The 23,816-nt window shown below is 38.0% G+C and overlaps 1 protein-coding gene across 1 annotated transcript in view; it reads right to left on the bottom strand.

Moving 5' to 3' along the window:
• LOC135706541 (protein turtle homolog A-like) overlaps window positions 1–15,393 on the bottom strand; it is a 1,327,166-nt gene extending 1,311,773 nt beyond the window's left edge. The window contains exon 1 of the mRNA XM_065228176.1: window positions 13,745–15,393. The gene's annotated coding sequence lies outside the window, so the exon portion shown is untranslated. The remainder of the gene's footprint in view (window positions 1–13,744) is intronic.
• Between the last annotated feature and the right edge of the window lie 8,423 nt (window positions 15,394–23,816).

Below are 23,816 nucleotides of genomic sequence, written 5' to 3' on the forward strand. Positions count from 1 at the left end.
TCCGTTAAAAGGTTCGACAAATTTAAAAGATTGAACTTATTAATACCAAATTCAGGTATGAAAATAGCATAACTGGCAACCTAAATATGATATTAGTGAGGCTGACATAAGAGGTGAAATACCAAAAATAATACCTCAAAAATATTCTACGAATAACGAACTAATAAATAATTTAGTTATTTCAATAACAAACGGATAACAGACGCTTTTTTTAGATTGCAGAATACCATAGTATGTTATTTTGAAGGTCTTCTAATACCAATTTAATAACTCTTTTAGGTGTTATTGCCTAAAAACTGAAAGATCACATTTTGTTACTTTGGAATTCATTTGATATTTTACAAAATATTTCGGTAACTGAATAATATCAAAACAAGGTTTGGAATTGCGTTGACGCTTATTTTCAATATTTCCCTTCGAGAATGCAGATTCCCATCAAGCTGGAAATTGTCTATTATGTTCCGTGTTCACAAAAAAGGAGATAAACAGAATGTAGAATACTATCTCGGCATTACGTCATTGTGCGCTTGCTCCAAGGTGTTTGAAATAGTTATCACGAGGTGCTGTTTGCGAGCTGCAAACATTATATCAAGAGCAAATTTTCATTACGTCGAATGTAACAAAGGTAAACAAAGTCGAGCTATCAGTGTCAATCGATTCTCCTGCTATTACACTATATACTGTCCGAATATAGGCAAATCCCATTTTTAAATTTATTTGCCAGCCAAATTGCTTTTTGACGTAATCACCTTCCGATCAAAATAGTTTTCGATGTTACTTAAGTCACCCAATTTCTATGGAGATGCCGTTTGACTTAAGTAACAGCGCTGAGAAACCCGTGAAAAGTGTACGTTCGTCGTTCCGCTTTCTCATTATTAAAGTGAATAAATCGAACTGTTTGTTGCTAAGATGATTTCGGTGGTCCTAAAATGATGAATGGGCTGCACGTAAGGAGACGTAATTGATAATTCTCCCGAATATCCTGGTAAATACACTTTGACTTAAGTAACAATAGGGACCACCAAACGACGTATAATAACTTTTGACTCAAAAACCAGTATTTTTTAGCATAAAAGCTAGCGATTTGCATTTGTATGATTAAAACCCTGCTAAATATGTTAAACATTGCTATCACTATGAGATTATATGTGCTTACTTGGAAATAGGAATAACTTTTCGGTCATCAAAACAAAACTTTATTTTTCTCGGATTGGTGCGAATGTTACTTACGACATAATGAAAATTTGCTCTTGAATTATATCAGTTGATCAACATGGTTTTTACCCAGTGGTGGACAAGAAAACCAACCGGTATACACATGTACTGGTACGGTCCTCAAAATCGCAACACGTGTGAACGAATGGTGCACACCGTGTAAAGTTTTCATTTCGTTTACACGGTAAACGAAACTGAAACCAAAACCGGGCCTCGGTTTCGAAAACACAACCGAATCCATCAGCACCGTTTACACGTGTAAACGAGTTTGGGGTCGGGTGTATGGAATATCAACCACGGATTCGGTTCAGTTTTTGCAAACAGAACCTGGTTTTTGCTGAACATGACTAAACGGTTGGACGAAGAAGCTGTAAATGGAGGTGCAGTGCTGCCGAATGTGCAAATGAATTAAAGATTAGATGATCAAAATTCAAAGTGCCAAACTGTCAAATACCCCACAATATGGGTATTTTTGGAATCGTGGTGACATGTAGGGACGGGAAATCGATGTCTGACGCCATTTAGAAATCCAAGATGGCGGCTTATGGTTGGAGAAAAACTGAAAAATACTCTCAAATACCTCACAATATGGGTATTTTTGGAATCGCGATGATGCTTAGGGACCGGAAATCGACGTATAACGCCATTTAAAAATCCAAAATAGCGGCTTCCAGTGCGATAAAATCTTAGAAATACTGTCAAATATCCCACAATACAGGTATTTTTAGAATCGGGATAGTATGCAGGAACCGGAAATCGATATCTGACGCCATTTCTAATTTCAAAATGGCGGTTTTCGGTTAGAGACAAACTGGGAAATACGGTAAAAAACCCACAATATGTGTATTTTTGGAATCGGGATGACGTGTAGCGACCGGAAATTGATGTCTGACGCCATTTTGAAATCCAAGATAGAGACTTCCAGTTTCAGAAAAACAGGGAAATACTACCAAAAGCCACCATCTTGGATTTCAAAATGGCGTCACACATTTATTTCCGATCCCCAAACGTCATCCCGATTCCAAAAATACCCATATTGTGGGGTATTTGACAGTATTTCCCAGTTTTTCTCTACCCCGATGTCACCGTCTTGGATTTCAAAATGGCATCCAACATTGATTTCCGATCCCTATACGTCATTCCGATTTCAAAAATACCCATATTGTGTGGTATTGACAGTATTTCCCAGTTTTTCTCCAACCGGAAGTCGGCATCTTGGATTTCAAAATGGCGTCAGACATTGTTTTCCAATCCCCACACAGTCATCCCGATTCCAAAAATACCCATATTGTGGGGTATTTGACAGTATTTCCCTAACTGACGGTCGCCATCTTGGATTTTTAAATGGTGGCGGTCATAAATTGTTGGTATGAGTAAGATGTTTTGAGATAATTTTAAAATAATTATATAAGATGTAAAAAAAAAATCTGGCACCACTTGCACGTCCATAAAATATCAACCCGAAAACACAACCGCTACACAACCTTGGTTCGGTTCTGTGTTTTTCATTTTTTACATACCAAACTCGTTTACCGGTAAACGAAAACCAAACCTAAAACGAGGTGTCGTGTAAAAGAAACACGCGTTGGTTTACAAGCTTCGATGGAAACACAACCAGCATCTAAACCAAACACGGTGTGTAGCAGTTGAGAATACGTGTTGTGCTTTGGTGAACCGCACCGGTACACAACCGGTTTTTTCCCAACTCTGTTTTTACCCAAAGCGAACTGTTTCCACAAATCTGGTGCAGTTTACCTCATTTTGCTTGCGTAACTTAGATGCCGGCTCACAACTTGACGTGATATACCGTTCCGATTTAAATTTCGGACGATTCAAATTTCGGACACTTTCATTTTTAATTAAATATTACATCCAGTTAGAAACAAAGTAATAATGTTAGATGATCGTGGAGGGCACTAGTCAAAAAAATTTAAAATTTACAAGACATGTGGATCATATTCAACCGAGATAATCAACTTTTAAAAGTGTCCGAAATTCGAGTTTAAGTGTCCGAAATTTGAATCGGCACGGTACACCGATCTCAAAGCAGCCTTGGACCGAGTTGATCATCGAATACTGCTATCAAAACTGGATAAGCTCGGAATCTCCGGAGATCTCATCAGATGGTTTGAATCGTACCTTACGAATCGCAGTCTACATGTAAAGATTGGATGTGCATCATCGGAATGTTTCTCCAACAAATCTGATGTCCCACAGCAACTTAGGACCACTTCTATTCTCCATTTTTATCAACGATTTATCGGAACTAATACCACCGGGATGTCGCCTTTTATACGCGGACGATGTTAAATTATACGTAATCGTAAATTGCATCCAGGATTGCGACCTGCTACAACAATTGATTATGAATCATATACGTGATTTGGGAGTTCTGTTAGATTCTGGACTCACATATTGGCTTCACTATGATAGTTTCATCACAAAGGCCAACAGACAACTAGGATTCATCTTCGTGATCCTCACTGCTTCCGGTCACTTTATTGTGCACTAGTAGGTTCGATTTTAGAATCCAATGCAATCGTGTGGTGTCCATATCAGACCACTTGTATAAGTAGATTTGAATCAATTCAAAAGAAATTTGTGAGATATGCTCTTCGTAGTCTTCCATGGCAAGATCCTGTGAATTTACCGCCGTATGAACATCGATGCAGGCTCCTTGGGCTTGATTCATTGGAACGTAGAAGATTTATTGCACAGGCTGTGTTTGTCGCGAAAATTATGTTGGGTAAAACCAAGGTTGCTGATCCTCACAGCGAAGCAAAATTCGTTTTATATTCCTCTAGCTGTTGCTGAAGTAGTGCTGCAGTAGAGCGGCTCTCTTTTCGTACACGAGAATATATCTCCCACGAATGATGTTAAATAATTCGGTTTTGCGCTTCTTTTACATTCTCTCGTCGTCCGCTGAGTTACGGCTTTAGGCAAAACAACAATCGTCACTCATCCGCTTGTTCGCTGCTGGACGAGTCTAGCGGGGTCCATTCAATTCGATTACGTTTCGTTTCTGGTTAATCTTCACAAAGTATGCAAGATTCCACTCGCCACGAGCGTTCACGGCGATGCAATGTACTGAGCTGGACGCTTGACTGGTAGCTTGACGGTGCGCTGGAGTGAATCGTTTTTATCATTCAGCAATCGCACTACTGTGGGTACAGATCAGGTGTATGCGCGAGAACATAACTTTGAGTTAGGAAAAATACGTCATTAGCCTTTTCTCCTACAGTTCCGGATTCAAAACATTGGGTGCCGTTGACCAACATCTGTAACGCGTTTGGCAAAATTAAATATGCGATTGCAATGTGTAGTATTAATGAAAGGTGTTGGTTCATCACCTAAATTGGTAACAGCGTGACACTAAACAGTCGGTAACGCCACTGAACAGACTACAGAGTTATAACATGTTATAGCGCTATCTTGATGGTGGTTTCTGTGTTCCAATTATTTGACAACCGTTATAACATGTTATAACTGCTCAGTCTGCACAGCGCTTTAAAGGCAGTATGTGAAACACATTTTGATGCGTTTAATTAAGAAAAAAAACGTTAACATAACCGCATGTGGTCAAAAGTGTAGAAGAGATCTTCCAACGAACTCACTATGGTGATTTCTGCTAAACTGTATGTATCGGACAGGAGTTATGAACTGCGAAGTCACATATACCGGTTACAGTAATGACCAGCATTTGTCAGCCTCTGCACGCATCGGACTTATTGGTAAATCATTTTAATTTTAGCCGTTATTCCAAATTTTTCACATGCCTTTCTCTCTGTGCAATAAGACCACTGAAAAGAGCATGGGTTTCAAAGTATATTCAAAAATATTTTCAGAAACGGAGCCAGGTTCATTACTGCATTACTAATCCAGGGAAATATTAGCAGTGCATTTGCAATGTAAATTGTTCTTTGAATGTACATGGAGAGTATCTTCAGTATCTTCCCGTTTTTGGTAACGCATAATTTTCGATTTTTTACTTTTTAGAAAATTCATCCTATGTTAAATTCTTATTCTGATTTCAAGAGACCATTCTTTGTGGATCCTCTCTACTTGGTATTTTATGATAAATTGCCCAGAAAGTACCAGCATAAATATGAGGAAAAAATTAGATTATGAGGTGTAGCCAAAAACGGGAAGGCACTGCACTGTATTGCTACACGGGGTATAACTTTAAAAAAAAAATCAGCGTTAGGAATTAACCTGGTAGATTCACCATCAATAGGAATACTTGGCGTGCAAGCCAAGTCCAACATATGGGAATCTGTGGTGTCTGGGCTGGAATGTCTCCGAATTTATGCAAACTTTCCCGCATAAATGCAAACCATTACTTAAACGTACCGAACATGGTTAAAAATTGTTTATAATCCCTGCTAAACTTTAACTGACATTGTTATGGAACTGAACATGATAAAGTTTTAACCTTATATATTATGGTTTTTTGGAAGTGAACCTTACAAATAATGGGTTGTTAAGAACCAGTACCATTAGAAGGTTTTGTATTATCGGTCAACTTTACGCGGTATATTTTGCGAATTGGTAATCGCTAATTTACAGGCAACCAATTTGCGATTTATTCCACATAAAGTTGATCAATATTAAAAAACCATCCATGGACCTTACTGACTACCATAAACATTACCATTAAAGCTCTTAAACCACGCACATTTAAATTTTTTCACCGAGATTCCAACAGCTGAGTAGTTCTGCAATTTATTTTGCTGAGATTCAGTAAAACAATTGCCGAGACTCAGCTAACAAATAACTATTTGCAAAGATATCAGCAAAAGTAAATAACGAGGTAATCGGCTGTTGGAGATTTTACCGAGCTAGATTAAGTGTGTAAGTAAAAAGGTTCTAACATAGTCCTCTCTCCGAAAATGTATGGAGAAAACAACTGTTTGGAATGGTAATGGTTCTTAACAACCTATTATCAGGGCTGGTAGCAGGTCACTTTTTAGTGACTTGGTCACTATTTTCAAGCCAGTTACTAAAAAGTCACTTTGTTCATCAAAAGGTCACTAAAGTCACTATTCCTTAAAATTTAGTCACTAAAGTCACTTTTTACTACCTATATTGAGAGTAAAAAAAAAAATACTTTAAAAACTTACCTCAAATCACAGATTTATTTGTTAACAAATGCGTGTAAGAAAGATTAATTAAAAATCCGTGTGAATTCTGACGGACAAGAAAAGTTACGAAAAGACGGAAATATTAACTGTAAAATTGATGTTGACGAAAGCACTAATATTTTGATTTGTTTGATCTCGAATTGGTTTGAGACCTATCACAAATAGTCAGAGGTTCCTGGCTATTTTTCTTCGAGATATTGCTTGTTTTCTAAGCCTAAAATGCCAAACAATAGTCTAGGAAAGTGTTCAAGCTCTCGACATTTTTCAAAGGTCAGAAATTTGAATAATCTCTGAAACTCGGTAGCTTTAGCATTTGTCCAAACACCGAGAAAAAATCATGTAACAGAATCAGGAGTTCCTTTTTAAGTCCATTAAATTGTATTGCATTTTTTCGGTACTAATAATCCGGTACTACGAAAACAAATTTCCAGGTCCAGGTTTTAGAAAAACAAAATATGTCCATGATAATAACATATTATTTTATATGTTTCAGAAGCATTTAAATGGTTCAAGGACTGTTAACTTACATTCTATATGTAAAAAATATAGAAAATTATGTCAGGCATTGCAATTTTCTCAATTTGGTTGTCTTAGAGATTTTGAATTTTTAAGCCAAAAAAATGGTCTAAAACCAAGAGGTAGGTCACTCCGCACACCAATATTGGGTCATCTTTTTTGTTAGTGTGTCACAGGTGTGCCGATTGTGCCGGTCATAGAGCAAGCTGTGATTGATTGTAAAATACCCATCCCGGCAACCCGGTATTTCTGACACCTTGAATTTTTTGGTTTGAAATCGCAGGGATAAATCGGATTGAGGATGACGCGGGATGTGGCGGGTGTGCGAAATTATGTTGTTTTGTGTTCATAGGATAATAAAAGTCCTGTGTTTTAGGGTTTTATAATGCCCTCAAAGGCAGATCAGAAACCTAGCCTTTCGTGATGTGAAAAGCAACTGTCTATTAGCGGCCGGAAAGATTTGGACCGGTGGGGAACATAATTCAAGATCGACTATAGAGGATGATGAATAGACTTCTGTAGTTTGTTTGGTGTGAGATGCAGCATTATTTGAATTAAGGATATTAATAGGGTCTGATTAACTGCCTCTGTCTCTTGAGCCCACTCTAGAATCTACATTTCGTATTTAGGTCTATAAGTTAACTGCTGGTCTGAGTTCCTCTGGAATATTCAATTAGAGGATGTTACTGAATATACAGTCAAACAGAACGTAATGACAGTTGTCCAGCAGTGCTTCCATTTTATTTAAAATGTACCAATACCTACGAAATTGTGCCGAAGATGTGCCGATGGATGTGCCCAAGTTGTGCTGAGTTTAAATTAAATAAAGTAGCACAGAAACCTGCCCAGCCAGCATTCGGTCAACCGTTCTAGAGTAGTATCTGAAGGAGGCTTCAGAAACCTGTTTCCTACCTAGATCCATCCAATCTAAATTGTTACCCATTACCATTTTTGGCTCCGCAAAGTGTCACACACGACTGAGTCTAGTTAATAAACAAACTAATTTAAAAAACTAAACAGAAACCTAAGTGCTTTGTAAACCGAGCAACTTTGTCGAAGACCGTAGAGCTGTAGAAAATATGCCCACGGCTCTAGAGATTTTGGCCACGCTACCGGCCTACCTGGCCTATTGTTCTTCTATAATCTATCAGTATAGGGGAAATGTGTGTAATGTCGGCGTAAATGCCCCTAATTTAGGCCCATACATTCAGAAATCGACTAAATTTTCAATAGCGACGAAAAATATCCATTGGAACCGTCCCAATAACGCATTCATCTAGATAAAATTGATAAATAGCAGATTTTTAGCGATGGGCCCAATCTTAGATCCATAGGCCAACATTAGAGCCATTTCCTCTATGTGAATATTTTTATTTTTATTTTCGTATTATCAATTTGTATGATTTATTGTTTCAAGTTTTCAAAGCATATTATAGAGAAGGATATAGCTTATGCCCACCTCCAAATTGGGGGTCCTGGCTTTAGTCCATCATTAATACGACGCTGTTGATGGCTGAATAAAAAAAAGTTGATTTGACAAACATTTTCAAGTTTCAATTCGGCATATTTCTGTGTGATTCGTGTTCTACACACTAAGCCAGGCCTCCGCTCTTCGGTATTTTTTTAAACTACGGAACTGTTCAGTAAAAGTTTAAGAATCAGTGAAAAATTGAACTTGTACACTGCCGCGAAAATCGCGTATTTGGTATGCTTCGTACCATTGCTTCTTATATGATAGCGATAGGACAACCAATTTGACCGTTTATCCAAACTGTTTCAGAACAAATTTGTTTAGTTTATCCAGTATTCCAGCGTGCACAGTAATCTTGTTAAGGAGGGGCAATTTGTTTTCTGGTGCATTTAATCTGGGGATGGGGAGTACTCCAAAGTGCGTGGGAGATGGTGTTGTCCACCTACCACTGTTCCCCTACGGTTTAATTTAACTAATTTTAATTATTTTTTGCTCCGGTGGTGGTTCATCTTCTTCAATGCAAACTGCTTTCAGACAGCCAATAAAAATTGGCAATTTAATCCCATCGCCGATGTCGATGATGAACCGTCGCAAAGTACCGCCAGTCGGGGTGACAGAACATTCAACATGTGTTAAAGATGATATAAAGGACAAACCCGAATTTATTGCAACGCACATAAACAGCTATATCTTTTTGACCATGGTAACAAATGTCTTGAAATTTTCAGCGAAGATTCTTAGACAATTTTTTAGTAAAAAAACAATAGACCAAGGTTCAATGGCAAACTAATACCCACTTTTCAATTAGGGAATCCAAAAGCTGTCTTGAAACTTTGTACACTTGCGAAAAAGTCCATCCTCAGAATTCCTTGAGGTTCTTTTCGAAATGTTTAGAACTCTATGAGCTCTTTTGAAATTTTTCTCAGAAATCCTCTGGAATTATTATTAGAACTGTTCTTGACTTTTACTCAGAACACCTTGAAGCTGAAATTCCCTTAGAGTTTCAAAAAATTTCCTCTAAAAAAATATTCCCGGAATGAGCCAGAAATTATCGGTATTCCCTTAGAATTTTCCTCAAAATCCTTTTGAAATTTCACTCCAAATTCAATTTTCTCGGTATTCTTTTCTGAATTATCTTAGAACTATCTGCAGGATTCACTAGAAATTATACGCAGAATTTTATTGGAATACTCCCCAGAAATCCTTTGGAACTGTCCTCAGAATTCAATATCCTTGAGGTTCTTCTCAGATTATTTTAGAACTCTCCTAAGAGTTCTTTTGAAATTCTTCTCAGAAGTCCACTGGAATTATGTTTAGAACTCTTTATGATTTTTTTCTCAGAACACCTTGGAACTGTATGAGATAGAAATTATCCTCGGAATTCGCTTGAAATTTTGCTTAAAATAACTTTGGATTTTCCCTCAAAATTTGATTTTCTCGGTATTCTTTTTGAAATTATCTTGGAACTATCTGCAAGATGCACTAGAAATTATCCGTTGAATTGTTTTTGAATTCACCCCAGAAATATTTTGGAACTGTCATTAGAATTAAATATCCTTGAGGTTCTCCTCGGAATATTTTAGAATTTTCTTTTTCTCACAACACCTTGGAACTGAAATTCCCCTAAAGTTTTAGAAGAATTTCCTCTGCATTCTCCAGAAATTCTTCCCAGAATGAGCTTTAAATTATCCTCGGAATTTCCTTGGAAATTTTCTCAACATCCTTTTGGAATTTTATTCAAAATTTGATTCTCTCGGTATTCTTTTCGAAATTATCTTGGAACTATCTGCAGTATTCACTAGAAATTATTTGCAGAATGTTGATGGAATCATCCACAGGAATCTTTTCTTTTAGAACTGTCCTCAGAATTCTATTTCTTCTTCTCGGAAGTCAAGCTTAAGTTGCCCGCCCATTCACCAAAACGATGTAGTTTTTCTACCAGAAATTTTCAATGAAGCTTGCCCCTCCATTCACCAGAACTGTGCAATTTTTACATCAGGAATTTTCAATTCAGCTTGCCTCTTCATTCAGCAGATTGTTGCAAATCTTACACCAGAAATTTTCAATACACACTTGCCCCCATACAATTTTACACCAAAAAATATAAATTGATCAGAACTAGCTTGCTTTTTCTATCATCAGAATGTTGCAGGATTTCCACCAAATAAAGCTTGCTTCTATTTTCAGATTTTTCATCATAAATTTTCAGTAAACCAGCTTACTTCCAATCTTCTGATGATTTACACCATTTGCAAATTTTACACCAGAAATTATTATTAAAGTTTGTTGAAAAAAACGCAGTAGGCTCTACCCGCGAACGGTTGGTTTTGTTTTCGCTGGCGCTGATTTCATTTGTGTTTCGCGTATTTTTTAATTGTACCAAATCAAACAAATATTAGTTTTCGCGTGTGGATAAGTGTAAATTAAGATCTATAACGTCTTAAAAAGTTTTTTTTAGTGATATTGTAATTAACGTGAAAATCTGGGACAAGAATTTGTTTCGGGTAGCTGTGTTGCTGTGGTGTCGCGTCGGTCGGTTTTTCATTTCGCTTGTTTTTGGTGCTTTGCCTCCCTCCCAAAAAGAGTTTTACCGGGTATTTTTTTCTTCTTTTCTTGGTGCTGGCGTTCTGCCTTCCGGAGGATGCACGCAATGAGGTCTCAAGCAAAAATTCGGTGCAAATGTAAAACTTCGAATGTGATTCAAAATGTCGTGTTGGGTTGTAAAAACAACGCGGAAGATTTTTTCGATTACCGCGAGTGAACAAACCGGTCCTTTTTCGGAGGCAGAATTTGGTGAGATCCATCTGATTTATAATCAATCATAAATGCATATTTCCATAAATTACTAAATACACGCCAGATTTCGAAACATCACATTTCGAAATCTGGAAGTGTTTGCAGTACCATTATTCGTATGATAACGGTAGTGTTTACATGTGGGGCTTATTGTATGTGAAAGTCACCTCGGAATGGACGTGCATTACCAGGCATTCTGAAATGGGTTGCTGAATCTGCAGTAGAGCTATCGCTTTCTAACTCCCGGACTAAACTTGCTTTAAATTATTACATTAAGGATTGTTGTAAGCAAATTTCTTCCATAATACCACTGCCAGCCAGTGGGGTTAGATTGCACACACACACACACACACACACACACACACACACACACACACACACACACACACACACACACACACACACACACACACACACACACACACACACACACAGAAATTATTATTAAAGTTTGTTTCTCTATTCAGCAGTAGGATGCAAATTTAAGAACAACATTTTTCCAAAAAGCTTGCCCATCCGATCACCAGAACGGTGCACATTTTCCACCAGAAATTTTCAATATAGCTTAATTTTAAATTAAGCTTGTGCCTTTATTTCATTTCATTTATCAGAGTGATGCAAATTGTGCACCAGAAATTTTCAATAAAGCATGCTCCTCCATTCACCAGAACGGTGCACCAAAAATGTTCAGGGAAGTGCATCCATGCACCCTGTGGTGAAATTTTCAGGCTTTGCCTCTTCATGCACCAGAATGCTGCAAATTTTCCACCATGAATTTTCAATGAAGCTTGCATTCATCAGAACGATGCAAATTATGCACCAGAAAAATGAATAAATCTTGCTTCTACACTCACCACAGTGTAGCGAACTTTCCACCAGAAATTTTAAGTTGTATGCTCCAAATTTTTAGCGTGGTTAATTTTTTTTTTCAATTTTCATTTAGATTAGTTCCTCCATGCACCACCTTGATGTTATTTTTACACCAGAAATATTCAATAAAAAGCTTTTTCTTCAATTTACCACCACGAATGTGAATTTTTTTCCATTGTGGTGCAATTTTTTGACGAAAAATTTCATTGAAGTTTGTCCCTTCAATCACCTTTGTGGTGCAATTTACAGGCACCATCTCAAATGAATTGACGTTTCTAGTGCCCTTATTTTATGAAATGAAGTTATCATAATTTTGTAAATGTGGAAATAAAAATCTTATTTATTTATAAAAGAGGGGAAATTGCACCCCCCCCCCCACTTTGCCCCACCCTGTGCACGCCAGTGATAATGAAAAGCGGCAAAACAGACTCACTCCATGTAATGGTAAAAAACTAAATTAGTCGATTTTATTTATTTCTCACGTGTAACTGTATTTGAAATTATATCGACTTTTTCAGCTGTTGAAAAACCCAATAAAATTTTACTGACCTCGGTGATCTGAATTCACTTTGTATAAGTTGATCCATTTCGTAAATCTACGGAACTGACCGGAGAAATAACAACACTGAATCAATCACCCCACTGAAACTGTTCCTCCCCTCCTAACCCCAAGTTCATGTCAGATATTTGAATTGCTTTCAGAACATCTACAATCTGGAAGAAATCAAATCTCAAATAGCCGAACGTTTCTAGATCAGAGCTGGTAAATATCACGGTCGTCATGTGACAATGAGAAAACAGGTCCTCTCACTATCACGAGATGAAACTACCTATCATTAGCTTTCTTGTCATTTTCCAATGATCAAGCACTCATGAGAATAATTCTTATGCAGTTTTGACATCAACATTTCTAACTGATTTAAATAAATTTAAGCAAGCAACCATATGTAATCGGTAGAGTGAATATATTATTAAGATTTCCTCGGTACAAGTAACTTTAATAGCAATAAATGAGCCAGTAATTACGATGAACACAACACTGTCACATTCTGTCATGACAAAAATATCGATGAGATTTTGAAGAAAATCTCTATCATTGTTTTCTCATCCGATGTTAGTGACAGAAATATCTCTGTAAATATCGCGTGAGATCTTTCATTGAAAATGACATTCGCCAACCCTGATCTAGATTGATAAACAAAGATTTCCCCATTCCTGTGCAAAGTTTTGAGCAAGATGAAATCATACTAGCGCTGTTGAGCTACGAAACAATGCTGTTGGAACTTTTCCGGAAGCCGTAAGTTCCGGCGATTAAAACGGAGTATGTGTAGGTTTGAGTTTTCTCCAAACTAAGGCACTAGCAGCGCATCAAGACGGGCAGATGCTTATGTAATGAGCAGTATTCGAATGAAACCAAACTTCATGATTCCCAGCAAATAACCATAGCTCCACAGCCAGAAATAACTTCTTTGCCAAGAGAAAAGCTGGAACAATACATTCACCGAGAATAATTAGGTTCGTATTTTCTCCGAAAAATATCCAATTCCATTCATTAACCAGAAACCTACGCAAACGAACCGCAGCTATAGTTCGCTTCGGCTCATTTCCCCTTGAAAAGCGAAACTTGCAAACCTTAATCAGTCTACATTAGCCAACACGGAGCGGGCAACCTCCCTCGAAATCTCATCAAATATGCATTAGCCATTAATGAATTATGTAAATAAACTTTATTAACCTTGTTTTCCACGAGTTCCCACGCCGTTCGAGCTGCTGTCAAAGTGATGCTGGTAATTTCTGTGACTGTCGCTTTAATGTGGTACTGGTGGAGGTGAAAATGTTAAAAATTCACCCCTTTTTTTTACAGAAAACCACTTCAATTTTCCACTAAATCACAACCGTACACAAACTAGGCCAGGATTTTCCGGTAAATTTTATTTTTCCACTCGGTATGATTTTCCACTCTTCATTCTTCAAAGGCCAAAGCACCACTTGGAGGATTCCAGGCTACCCCAGACGGCCACCAGCTTATAACAAACAATTTCTCCTTGCTTCTGATTTTTCTCGCTCGTTTGGTGCCGGTGACTCGTTTCACTTAAATTTCATTTCCGGCCACTTTTCTTCAACGGATGGAACGGACGACCACGACCTCGTTGACGACGACGACGACGTCTCGCAGTCGTAATCGCAGGAAGACAATTTATTCACACGACGAGCTTCATAATTTCTTGCGCTTCTTGCATCATTGTTGAAAAAAATAGGAAGAAACGGAACAAACAGGAGAATGTGAAAAATCCCGGAAAAGAATCCACTGTCGATTGAACTCCCAAGCCACGTGACGGGGGGTGCTGGGTTTGGGTGGTTGAAAATAAAAATCACTTTCTTCAGACTTTGTCACGCGCTTTCTTTTTCCCTGTGTTCCACTTCGACCAAACAATGCTATCGGTTTTCACAGGCTGACTTGCCTCGGTCAGATTTTGGTGTCTCTGTGGAGGAGGACAGATTTTGTTTGAGGTTGGGCAACGGGTGGGTGGTAAAACTCGGATAATCCTGTTTAAGGAGCGTATATTAATTTACTTATTTTCCACTTGTCTGACCAGCTACTACTTTTTAACAGGCGTGCCACTAGCCCAAGGGGAGAAATACACCAGACAGATTAATTCTGTTTAATGAATTTAATTAATCCTCGCCGCTTCAAACTATACCGGCCACGCTTTGTTCCGAGTTCACTCGATTTGTTTTGCTGCTTTGTTGTTTTTGTGTATCTTCTTCTTCTTTTCTATATCCCGCTGCCACGAGACAAATGACCCACTTCCAACGGATTGCACTTGACGCTGTCTATCTCGGTTCCACCAAGAATTTCAAACCACTCGCCCCAGGAGCATAAAACTGACAGGGAAAAAATATTTTCCTTCAATTAATCAGATTTAATTTGATGAGATTATCCGTCTTTCCTTTTTTATAATATTCTTTCAAATCTCTTCGTTCACTTGCAGCCATCAGTTTTCATTCCAGTCCGTTCATAATCCCCCGGAGAATCCTTCTAAATGCATTTTTTTTTTATTGTTCTGAACTGTTTGACCCGATCACTGAATTATCTTCGTCACAATCCCGAGGCTAGTCCGGATCAGCTTCAACGCACTCAACTCTGTGACAAACTGACCGTTTCCCGAATAACTCGTAATCGTTTTGACCTCAGGTCAGCTGCTTTAACAACCTCCTATCCCACAGATTTCGAGAAATTCCTACGCCGTAGCCAAGCCACTCCAAACAACATTCTTACAAAAAAAAATATCCTACACCTATGCCTGAACCCGCACAAAATTTTTCCCACAGGCAAAAAATCACGCGTCGCAAACGATTCCTTCCGTCGTCGCAAAAATTCGAAATTCACCGCCGCCGCCGTCGTGTAGTATAGCCGATCAGTGACAAATTGTAACTGAATGTCCGCTTCGGGGGAGGGTGCTCTCGTGCAAATTCCCTTTAGCATCTTCGGCACACTCTCCCACTCGTTGGGTGAGAAATGGTGCTCCTGCTCCTGCTACGCAATTTCCATAGAGAGCGAGCGGAAAGGACGATTCGAAACATACTCTTTGTTGGGATGTGGAAATTGATGGAAAACCGGAGAGCGACATTGCGGTGGAAGCTCACCGGAATCAGAATGTACACGGTTAGATAAAGCTGTGCAAAACGGTTGACAGAGAGTGCGTTCATTCGAGTGCACTGCTAAATGGAATTGATCAAATGGGCTATCCCTTCCACTTTAGGGACGAAAATGGAAGGGATGACGCAACAGGTGAGTTGTGTCTCGCAACATCGAGAGTGATTGTTGGTGACTATTGAAGGGTTCCGCTTGTATTACCATAGCGTAGCTCCAGCTAAGGAATGTTACCAGAGAGTGAGGATAAATGGAATCCGTGGTTTTATTGCACTTGTCTGTTGATCGATTAATGGTTTTAGTTCATATCTGAATTTTAACACGCAAAAATGCACAGGGTCCATGTCTTAATTCTTTAAATTTGTTGAACCTCTTAACGGAATCCCTTTATGAAGAGCTTTGAGTGCGTTGGTTTATTTCCTTTAAATTCCGTTATAATTGCGTATCTTTTGACAGATACGCGTATTTCGTCTACTACTTGCAGACTTCATCAGTGCCAAGTACTCAACACCACTGAAGAATCCATCTTTTATCTACGAGTTATATACTAATCAATAGGTACTAAAAAATCAGCAGGTATCCACTGCCATGTCAAAATTTACCTAACCAGGTACCTAAATTCAGTCTCCAACAGGTAGAGGCATGCTACGATGTGTCGTTTTAGGTAGCATGCTAAAGAGTCTCGAGTATCCGTTTTCTTGATCTCTATTAAGCAATGTTGATGGATTATGTTTAAATATTTCTAAACTTTCAGCTACGTCTAGTTTCCAAGGCGAAGATACAGTCCGCAGGATATTAATGTTTTCCTTAGTCATATTGTGCCTCTTTGTAACGATATGTTCTGCAACCTTGGATTTAAATTCACAATGAAGTCCTTTATCCAGCTCTTTGTTAGCCTTTTTTACCTCTGCGATGTGTTCCTTAAACCTTGTTTCCAAAGTCCTTTTCGCCTGACCAATGTAGATTTTATTGCAATCTGGACAAGAGATTTTGTAGACTCCGGCTTTCCCTAAGACATTTATTGAATCTTTAGTTGATCCTAACAGTGACTTCAGCTGATTTGTCCTACTGCTGAATACTAAATCTAGGCCAAAACTTCTAAACTTTGAAATCAATGGTTTGGTAATGTTTTTGTCGAAATTCACCGCTACCCGTTTTAAACCCTCAGTTACTGGTGTAAGAGTTGTCGAAATACGCCTTAAATGATCCCTTGTTCTTTTATCGATTACTGCTTGAATTGTTTTTTCTTGATACCCATTAAGTCTAGCGATTTCAAAAATGTGAGCTATTTCCTTTGATTTGCCTGTATCGCTAAGAGGAAGAGTTTGCATCCTGTGAACCATGTGGTGAAAAGCGGCCAATTTGTGTTGATGGGAATGGTTTGAAGTGCTTGGTATTACTCTCTTTGTGTTTGTTGGTTTCCTATAGATTTCGAAATTGAACGAAGACGTTTCCCTGATGATGAGAAGATCTAAGAAGGGGAGTTTGCCGTCTCTCTCTTCTTCGTAAGTAAATTTTATGTCCTTGTGAACGTTGCTTATGGCCTCCAAAGTTTTTGATAAATCTTCCCTTTTGACAATGCTAAAGATGTCATCCGCGTACCTATACCAACATTTGGGCAACAAATTCCTATCCTCCAGAGTATTTTCTAGGTTAGCCATGAACAATTCACATAAAAATGGAGAAAGCGGATTGCCCATAGGAGCACCTTTAGTTTGTTTATTGAAATTTCCTCTGAAAATGAAATAATTTTCCTCCATACAAAGACGAGTAAGCTTGAGATATGACCGAACTTTGTTTTTCCAAGTAGAACCCTCACGTTGCTTCAGAAGCCAGTCCTCTAAAAGGCTGATGGCTTCCTTTACTGGTACACTCGGAAAAAGTGCTGTGACATCAAATGAAACCATGACTTCATCTTCCCGAATCTCTCCTGATGCCTGAAGCTGACTTGTGAATTCCTGTGTTCTGTTAACTGAGCGAGTGGAAAAGGGTTTAGGCATATTTTTAATTTCCTTTACTAGCCATTTGGCAAGCTTATGAGTGGGGGATCCTTCAGCCGAGATAATCTCCCTCATTTCGTTTCCTGGTTTGTGAATCTTTGGTAAACCTTTGATCCTAGGTAGAATAGGGTTTGAAACTTTCAGTTGATTTCAAATGGTCCTATCTCCATTTTGGACGTTTTGGACGCTAGATAAGGACCTGCTTTATCGTACTATGGGGTAAAAATAGTGCGAAATTTGTTTACATGTTAGCGGTTATCAAAAGAGAAAGTCGATGAAGGAAATCGATCAAAGCAGATATGACCTATTGAAATGTTCATCAAGAAATCACTTTAAAATACATGAAACTTCGAGATCGGGTGTTATCCCGAAGACAAATGTTATCAAAAATCGACATTCTGTCTGAGAATGTTTTCGTGAGTGGGAGGCGGGATATAGAACATTGATGAGTTAGCTTCTAAAACTGTTCTCCAAACTACAGTACGATTTTGGCAACAACTCCGAAAATTTAATGTTTCCAATTTTTTTTTTTTCAATATTAATTAAGATTTTGTTGATTTTGAACCACCATGAGTCCTCTTTATGACATGGACGTTAGGGTAAATGAGCCAGTTATGGCACTTGTGGTCCAGTTTTTGGCCTAACTCAAATTCGAAATAAATGTTCATGGTTTTATTTGCGTAGACATTTCATGCTGAACATTGCATTAGGTCCTAAGTAACATTGATCGATTCTATTCGCCGACTTTCTCTTTCGTTAATAACTTTGTTTTAACTAGTTCGTTTATTTGGAAGGCTCAATCGCGTTAGCTTTACGGAGCCGATAGTTCATTGTTCTTTGTTTTTAACAAAATTCACTTTATTCTATGTCTAGTAGGAGTTGGGCCGAATACTCGCGGCTTACTCGTGGTTAAAGAGGTACATTATCGAAGGATAGGATCAGGGGAGAAGCTTGGGGGAAAGGTTTCGTTGTCTCATCAGAGCGTTGTCCCCAGTATGAACGGTAGAGCGGTTCTAGTTTCGTCTGGAGTTCGACCGGCTATGGTGACCAGTGGGCGACGATGAGACTCATCGAGACGGGGGGACAAGACAAACAAAAACTATTAAAGAGAGACAAAAGACAAAGGAATTAAATTCTTATACTAGACATTTGAAGAAACACATAAACCGACTGCATATAGCAGATATCGCGAGTTCCCAACATGTCTTTGATAGGAACATAGGGTTGTCTTCCTTGGGCCTTAAGGGTATTCAAAAGTCGCTCTCTGGCGACGTACATTGCCAAACTGCATGATCGATGTCATCGTAACCGTTTCCACACCGACAGATGTTGCTGTCCACGAGATTTATTCTATTGAGATGAGCATCTAGCGAGTAGTGGTTGGACATAAGTCTACTCATCACGCGAATGAAGTCACGACTTAAGTCCAAGCCTTTAAACCACACTCTCGAAGAAAAATTAGGAATAATTGAATGTAACCACCGTCCAAGATTTCCATTGTCCCAATCGGTTTGCCAACTCGAAATGGTACTCTGACGCACTAAATGGTAAAATTCATCGTGTGAAATTCGCCTGTCATAAAATTCGCCTTCCTACGCGCCCACCTTTGCGAGAGAGTTTGCCTTCTCATTGCTTGAGCAATGTGAGGGGACCCATACAAAGGTAATCATATATGATCTTTCGACCAGCACACTCATCTGCTCCCTTACCTTTGAAAGGAAATAAGATGAGTGCCTACTTAGTTTCATCGACCAAATAGCCTCGATCGAACTGAGACTATCCGAGAAGATGAAGTAATGGTCTGCGGGCATGTTTGAAATCATCCCCAATGTGAAGTTGATTGCTGCCAGCTCAGCAACAAAAACGGAACAAGGCTAATGGAGTTTGCGGAAGGCGCTAGAGTTTTCATTGAAGACACCGAAGCCAGTAGATTCACTGAGACGAGACCCGTCTGTAAAATATCTTTTCACGCAATTGACGTGTTCGTACTTTTCAGTAAAAATACGCGGGATAATAATAGGTCGAAGTTGATCGGGAATCTCATGAGTTCCTTGTTTCATGGTTAGATCATATTCAATTGGTGAAGTTAGCACGGTCTGGAGTGTAACAAGGAAGACACATATCTGACGATATGTAGTGGTGGTAGATTCTCATAAATCGAGATTGTGTGTTCATCCCAAGAATTTCGTTCGTTAATAACTTGAGCACATAACCGTTTTTTGTTGTGTTTGTCGTATTAGATGCTGAATAAAAGCTTACTTTATCCAGCTGTGAGCTAAAATACATGAGAATGTCTTTATATGGCCATCGAGATACAAGGAGAAAGTCGACGAAGAGAATCTGTCAATGTTACTTAGGACCTAATGCAATGTTCAGCTTTATATGGCAAAATCTATGTTCTAACCTGATATCAAATTGGAAAAGAATTAATAAAATTAAAAATTAAGATAAGGCCAATTAGAGAACCAAAATGTTCAAATTGGCTCACTTACCCTATTAATTATTAAGAGGAGCAAAAATACATCATTTCCAGAATCCATTCGATTTTGGCACTGTGAAAATATTGTCGCATTCCCCACAATATGAATATTTTTGAAATCAAGGTGACGTGTGACGAACCGGAAATCTATGTGTGAAGCCATTTTGAAATCCTAGATGACGGCTTTCAGTTACAGAAAAACTGTAAAATATTTAGTTGAAGATGCTAATTTCAAATAACAGATTGTAGTGGTAATTTTCATACGATAGATGGAGTAGATGAAAGCATAGAGTTGATAGTTCCGTTAGAGTACGGCAGTGTGAAGATTGCATATAGATATTACAATAGCGAGCTAGGACAACTTTTAAGGAAGGTACAAATCGGTTTTTTCATCTCTCTTTACCAAACTCCCCCTTTGGAGAGGGATGGTGAGGGGTGTCCCCCCGCCACCACTGGCAAAAAGAGATGAAAACCGACCCGCTCAAGTACCAACTGTGTGTTTGAAACAGTTCTACCGATTTTTTACCGCACTTCAGTTGTTATTTGAAGGAAGGCATCCAGTCGTAGGTTTGGAAATTGCAACTATTGTTTACCCCTACCACGATATGTGCTCCTGTCATCGTCGACTTGACGATCTCGAGGGGACACGGGTGGGGTAGGTGCTGCTACTGTACCTTTCGACCATTGACAGTAATTGATGGTATGATCCCATCCAGAGTTATGTACTTTGACTATATGTTTTAGTATTACTTCTACATGAAGTCAACGATTTACATAGTAAAATATTATAAAATTTCCCAAATTATCGGTATTTTTGGAAACGGGGTGACTTGAAGGGTACGGAAATTGATGCGTGACACCATTTTGAATTCCAAGAACGTAGTTTCCGGTTATAGAAAAACTTGGAAATACTATCGAATTCCTCACAATATAAGTATATTTTTTTAATTGGAGTTTGGAATTTGAAATCATTCGTTCCCAATCAAATCAGTAGTGAATCTATTTCGTTGCAGAAAACAACGAATGTATTAGTAGAACAAACGAGCGATTTCGTTGTATTTATAAACGATATTTTATTTTCAGTATAATCATTCCTGATCATAGCTGATGCATCGTTGCATATCGGAAGCTGATCCATCTACATGGCCGTTTATGAAGGTTCTTAGGGACTATTGCTGATACTAAATTATTAAGGATCGAAACCAATTCAGCTCAAAATGATTACAAAGGGGACTAAAGCAATACTAAGATTCAATTGTACAGTCAAATACCCTCTTCGGTCTCGTAAGATATCGTGACTTTGTGATGGTTTCGTAATGTTTTTATTAATAAAATAATCCAGCAATGGTTTTACTCTCTGAATTTACTATTATTATCAATTCCATCTGACTCATACATTCTTATCAATCTTAACATACATATTTACTGAGAGTGTTAAAAAACTTGGTACTGCCAAGAAAGGGAGTTTACTTCAAATGAGCACTATTATACCATACATCCGCTTTGAACAAGTTTGAAGCCTTTTCCTGTACTCTTGCAAAAAATTCTCGTAGGAGAAATGACCCATACATAAATTCAGCAATCGACCAAATTTTCAATAGCGACCAAAATATCCAATAGTACCATTTCAATGACGCGTTCATCTAGATAAAATTGATAATTAGCAGGTGTTTAGCGATGAGCCCAATCTTAGATTCATAGGCCAACATTATTTACTATTTGATATTTTACAATCTTTCACAGAAAATAAATCTTCGAGTCGAGCTGGATAGTTTGACGGCCTTTATGTCTCATGCGTTAGCCAATTTTAGCATCTGTTAAATAAAAAGATAATTAACTGTAACATACTGCCGTTATTAACACTCAGATTTACATCTGTCTAAATACTGAGTAGATCTTCGTGAGAAAGTTTGTATTTTGGTCCTGACTGTTTAAAATTTAAACGCATACGTCTTCCTAAGACGTTTGAAAAATCAGCCTCGAAAATTACCTCGACTGTTACCTTGCTTTTGGCCACAAAGTGGTCCATACTTTTGTCTGCCAAATTGGAGAGATTTTGAAGTTTCTAATTTTCCCTACATGCATGACGTTTCTCAGAAGAAACCAAATTTTATTAATATTAGTTTTATTTTTCTGCAATGCTTTTTTCATACACACATCTACACATTTTATTTGTGCAACTCGACAGAGGTGACAGCCAAGATGGTTTGAACTTCTTGTTTGTATATTTTCGTCAGGATAAATGTGTACTTCAACTTTCATGAGCTGTCCACTTGTTTAACACCGGTAAACGGCAATGTAACATGAGTCGCAGTGTTGGGAAAATATCAAAAAATCAAATCTCACCCATGCCCAAGATCACGACTGATTTTCGAAAACAAAAATCAACAAGCAAGCAACTGCGAATATCAAGCTAAAAACACTCACCAGCTACAATTCTAACCAAATCGTGATGGGTCTGATTTACACCCGAACGCTACCCGAAACTACTGTCACGGCTGGAAGCATTAGCTTCGTGTCTGCCATCAGTGAAGAGTAAGGAGAAAAACTTTCGTAAGAAAACGATGTGCAACGGAATCATTTTTGAGTCGAGTCAACTCTCAGCTTCGTTGTTACATGTTGTGAATAATCTCGCAATATCAAAAGAGGATGTAGAATCAAAATCAAGCATGAGTAGTGGTAGTAAAATTAGACTCGGAGACATACTTCAAGTCTCCACGTACATCGTACGGGTTAGGCAAAAGATGTGCGTCTATCTTTTAAAAAAAACTGTCGCATTAATGGCCCTTCGCTCATTTTCAACTTCTATTCAATTTTCATACTGCCGTACTCTAACGGAACTATCCACCTACCCTCTTCTAAAGATCATTCTCTAGCTAATAAATTATCACACTAAAGCTTCATGTTAGCATTTCCAACAAACTCAGTAAAATTTTGTTTATTTCTGTTGATTATGGTAGTACATTGATTTATCATATTAATTGATTAGCCTATCTGGCTCTTCATCTTTGTTTAATTTGATATTCTAATTTAATATTTGCGTTTTTCAACTACCTACCACCCTTTGGGGATTTGTTTTATTTGAATTGAAAAAAGTGATAACCTACCTAACTACGATTATAACTTAACCTAGCGTGCTAGATCACGTATGATCTGATGATTTGATCTCAGACAGGTGTCTCTGAACCTTTCCAGGATGAATACTCTCCGTTCTTCTAATGTCTGAAAATCAAGCATGACAATTTATTTCAATATTTAGAGCGAATGAGAGTGGAGCAATATCAATAGATTGATTTTTCCAACACTGCGATGCGTGTCACAAAATTTTCGGATACCTACTATCTTCTTTATTAAACTCCGGTAAAAATCTTTCAACGATCGTTGCTTCTAAAGGATTAGCTTTTCCAAAGCACAACGGGCTATTTGTTTTTGTTTTTTCTTTTTTCTAGATTTGCAACACCATAGGGGTTTTGATCTAATTTCCATCTTACTAAGCACAATCCGCGCTTTACCTCTCTTTTCTGAACGAGTTTAAACAAAAAAAATGGAATATTTCTGTCAAAGGTGACTTCTAAATGTAATCAACTTTCCATACGTACCATTGGATTTGATAAAGAGTCACACATTGTTGAGATATTGTTTAAAATCTAATTCTGCTTCTTGATTCTATATT

This window comes from Ochlerotatus camptorhynchus, unplaced genomic scaffold (genome assembly GCF_037179485.1).
Source record: "Ochlerotatus camptorhynchus isolate MF236.1 unplaced genomic scaffold, CSIRO-AGI_Acam_v1.1 ptg000284l, whole genome shotgun sequence".
Taxonomy (NCBI): Eukaryota; Metazoa; Arthropoda; class Insecta; order Diptera; family Culicidae; genus Ochlerotatus; species Ochlerotatus camptorhynchus.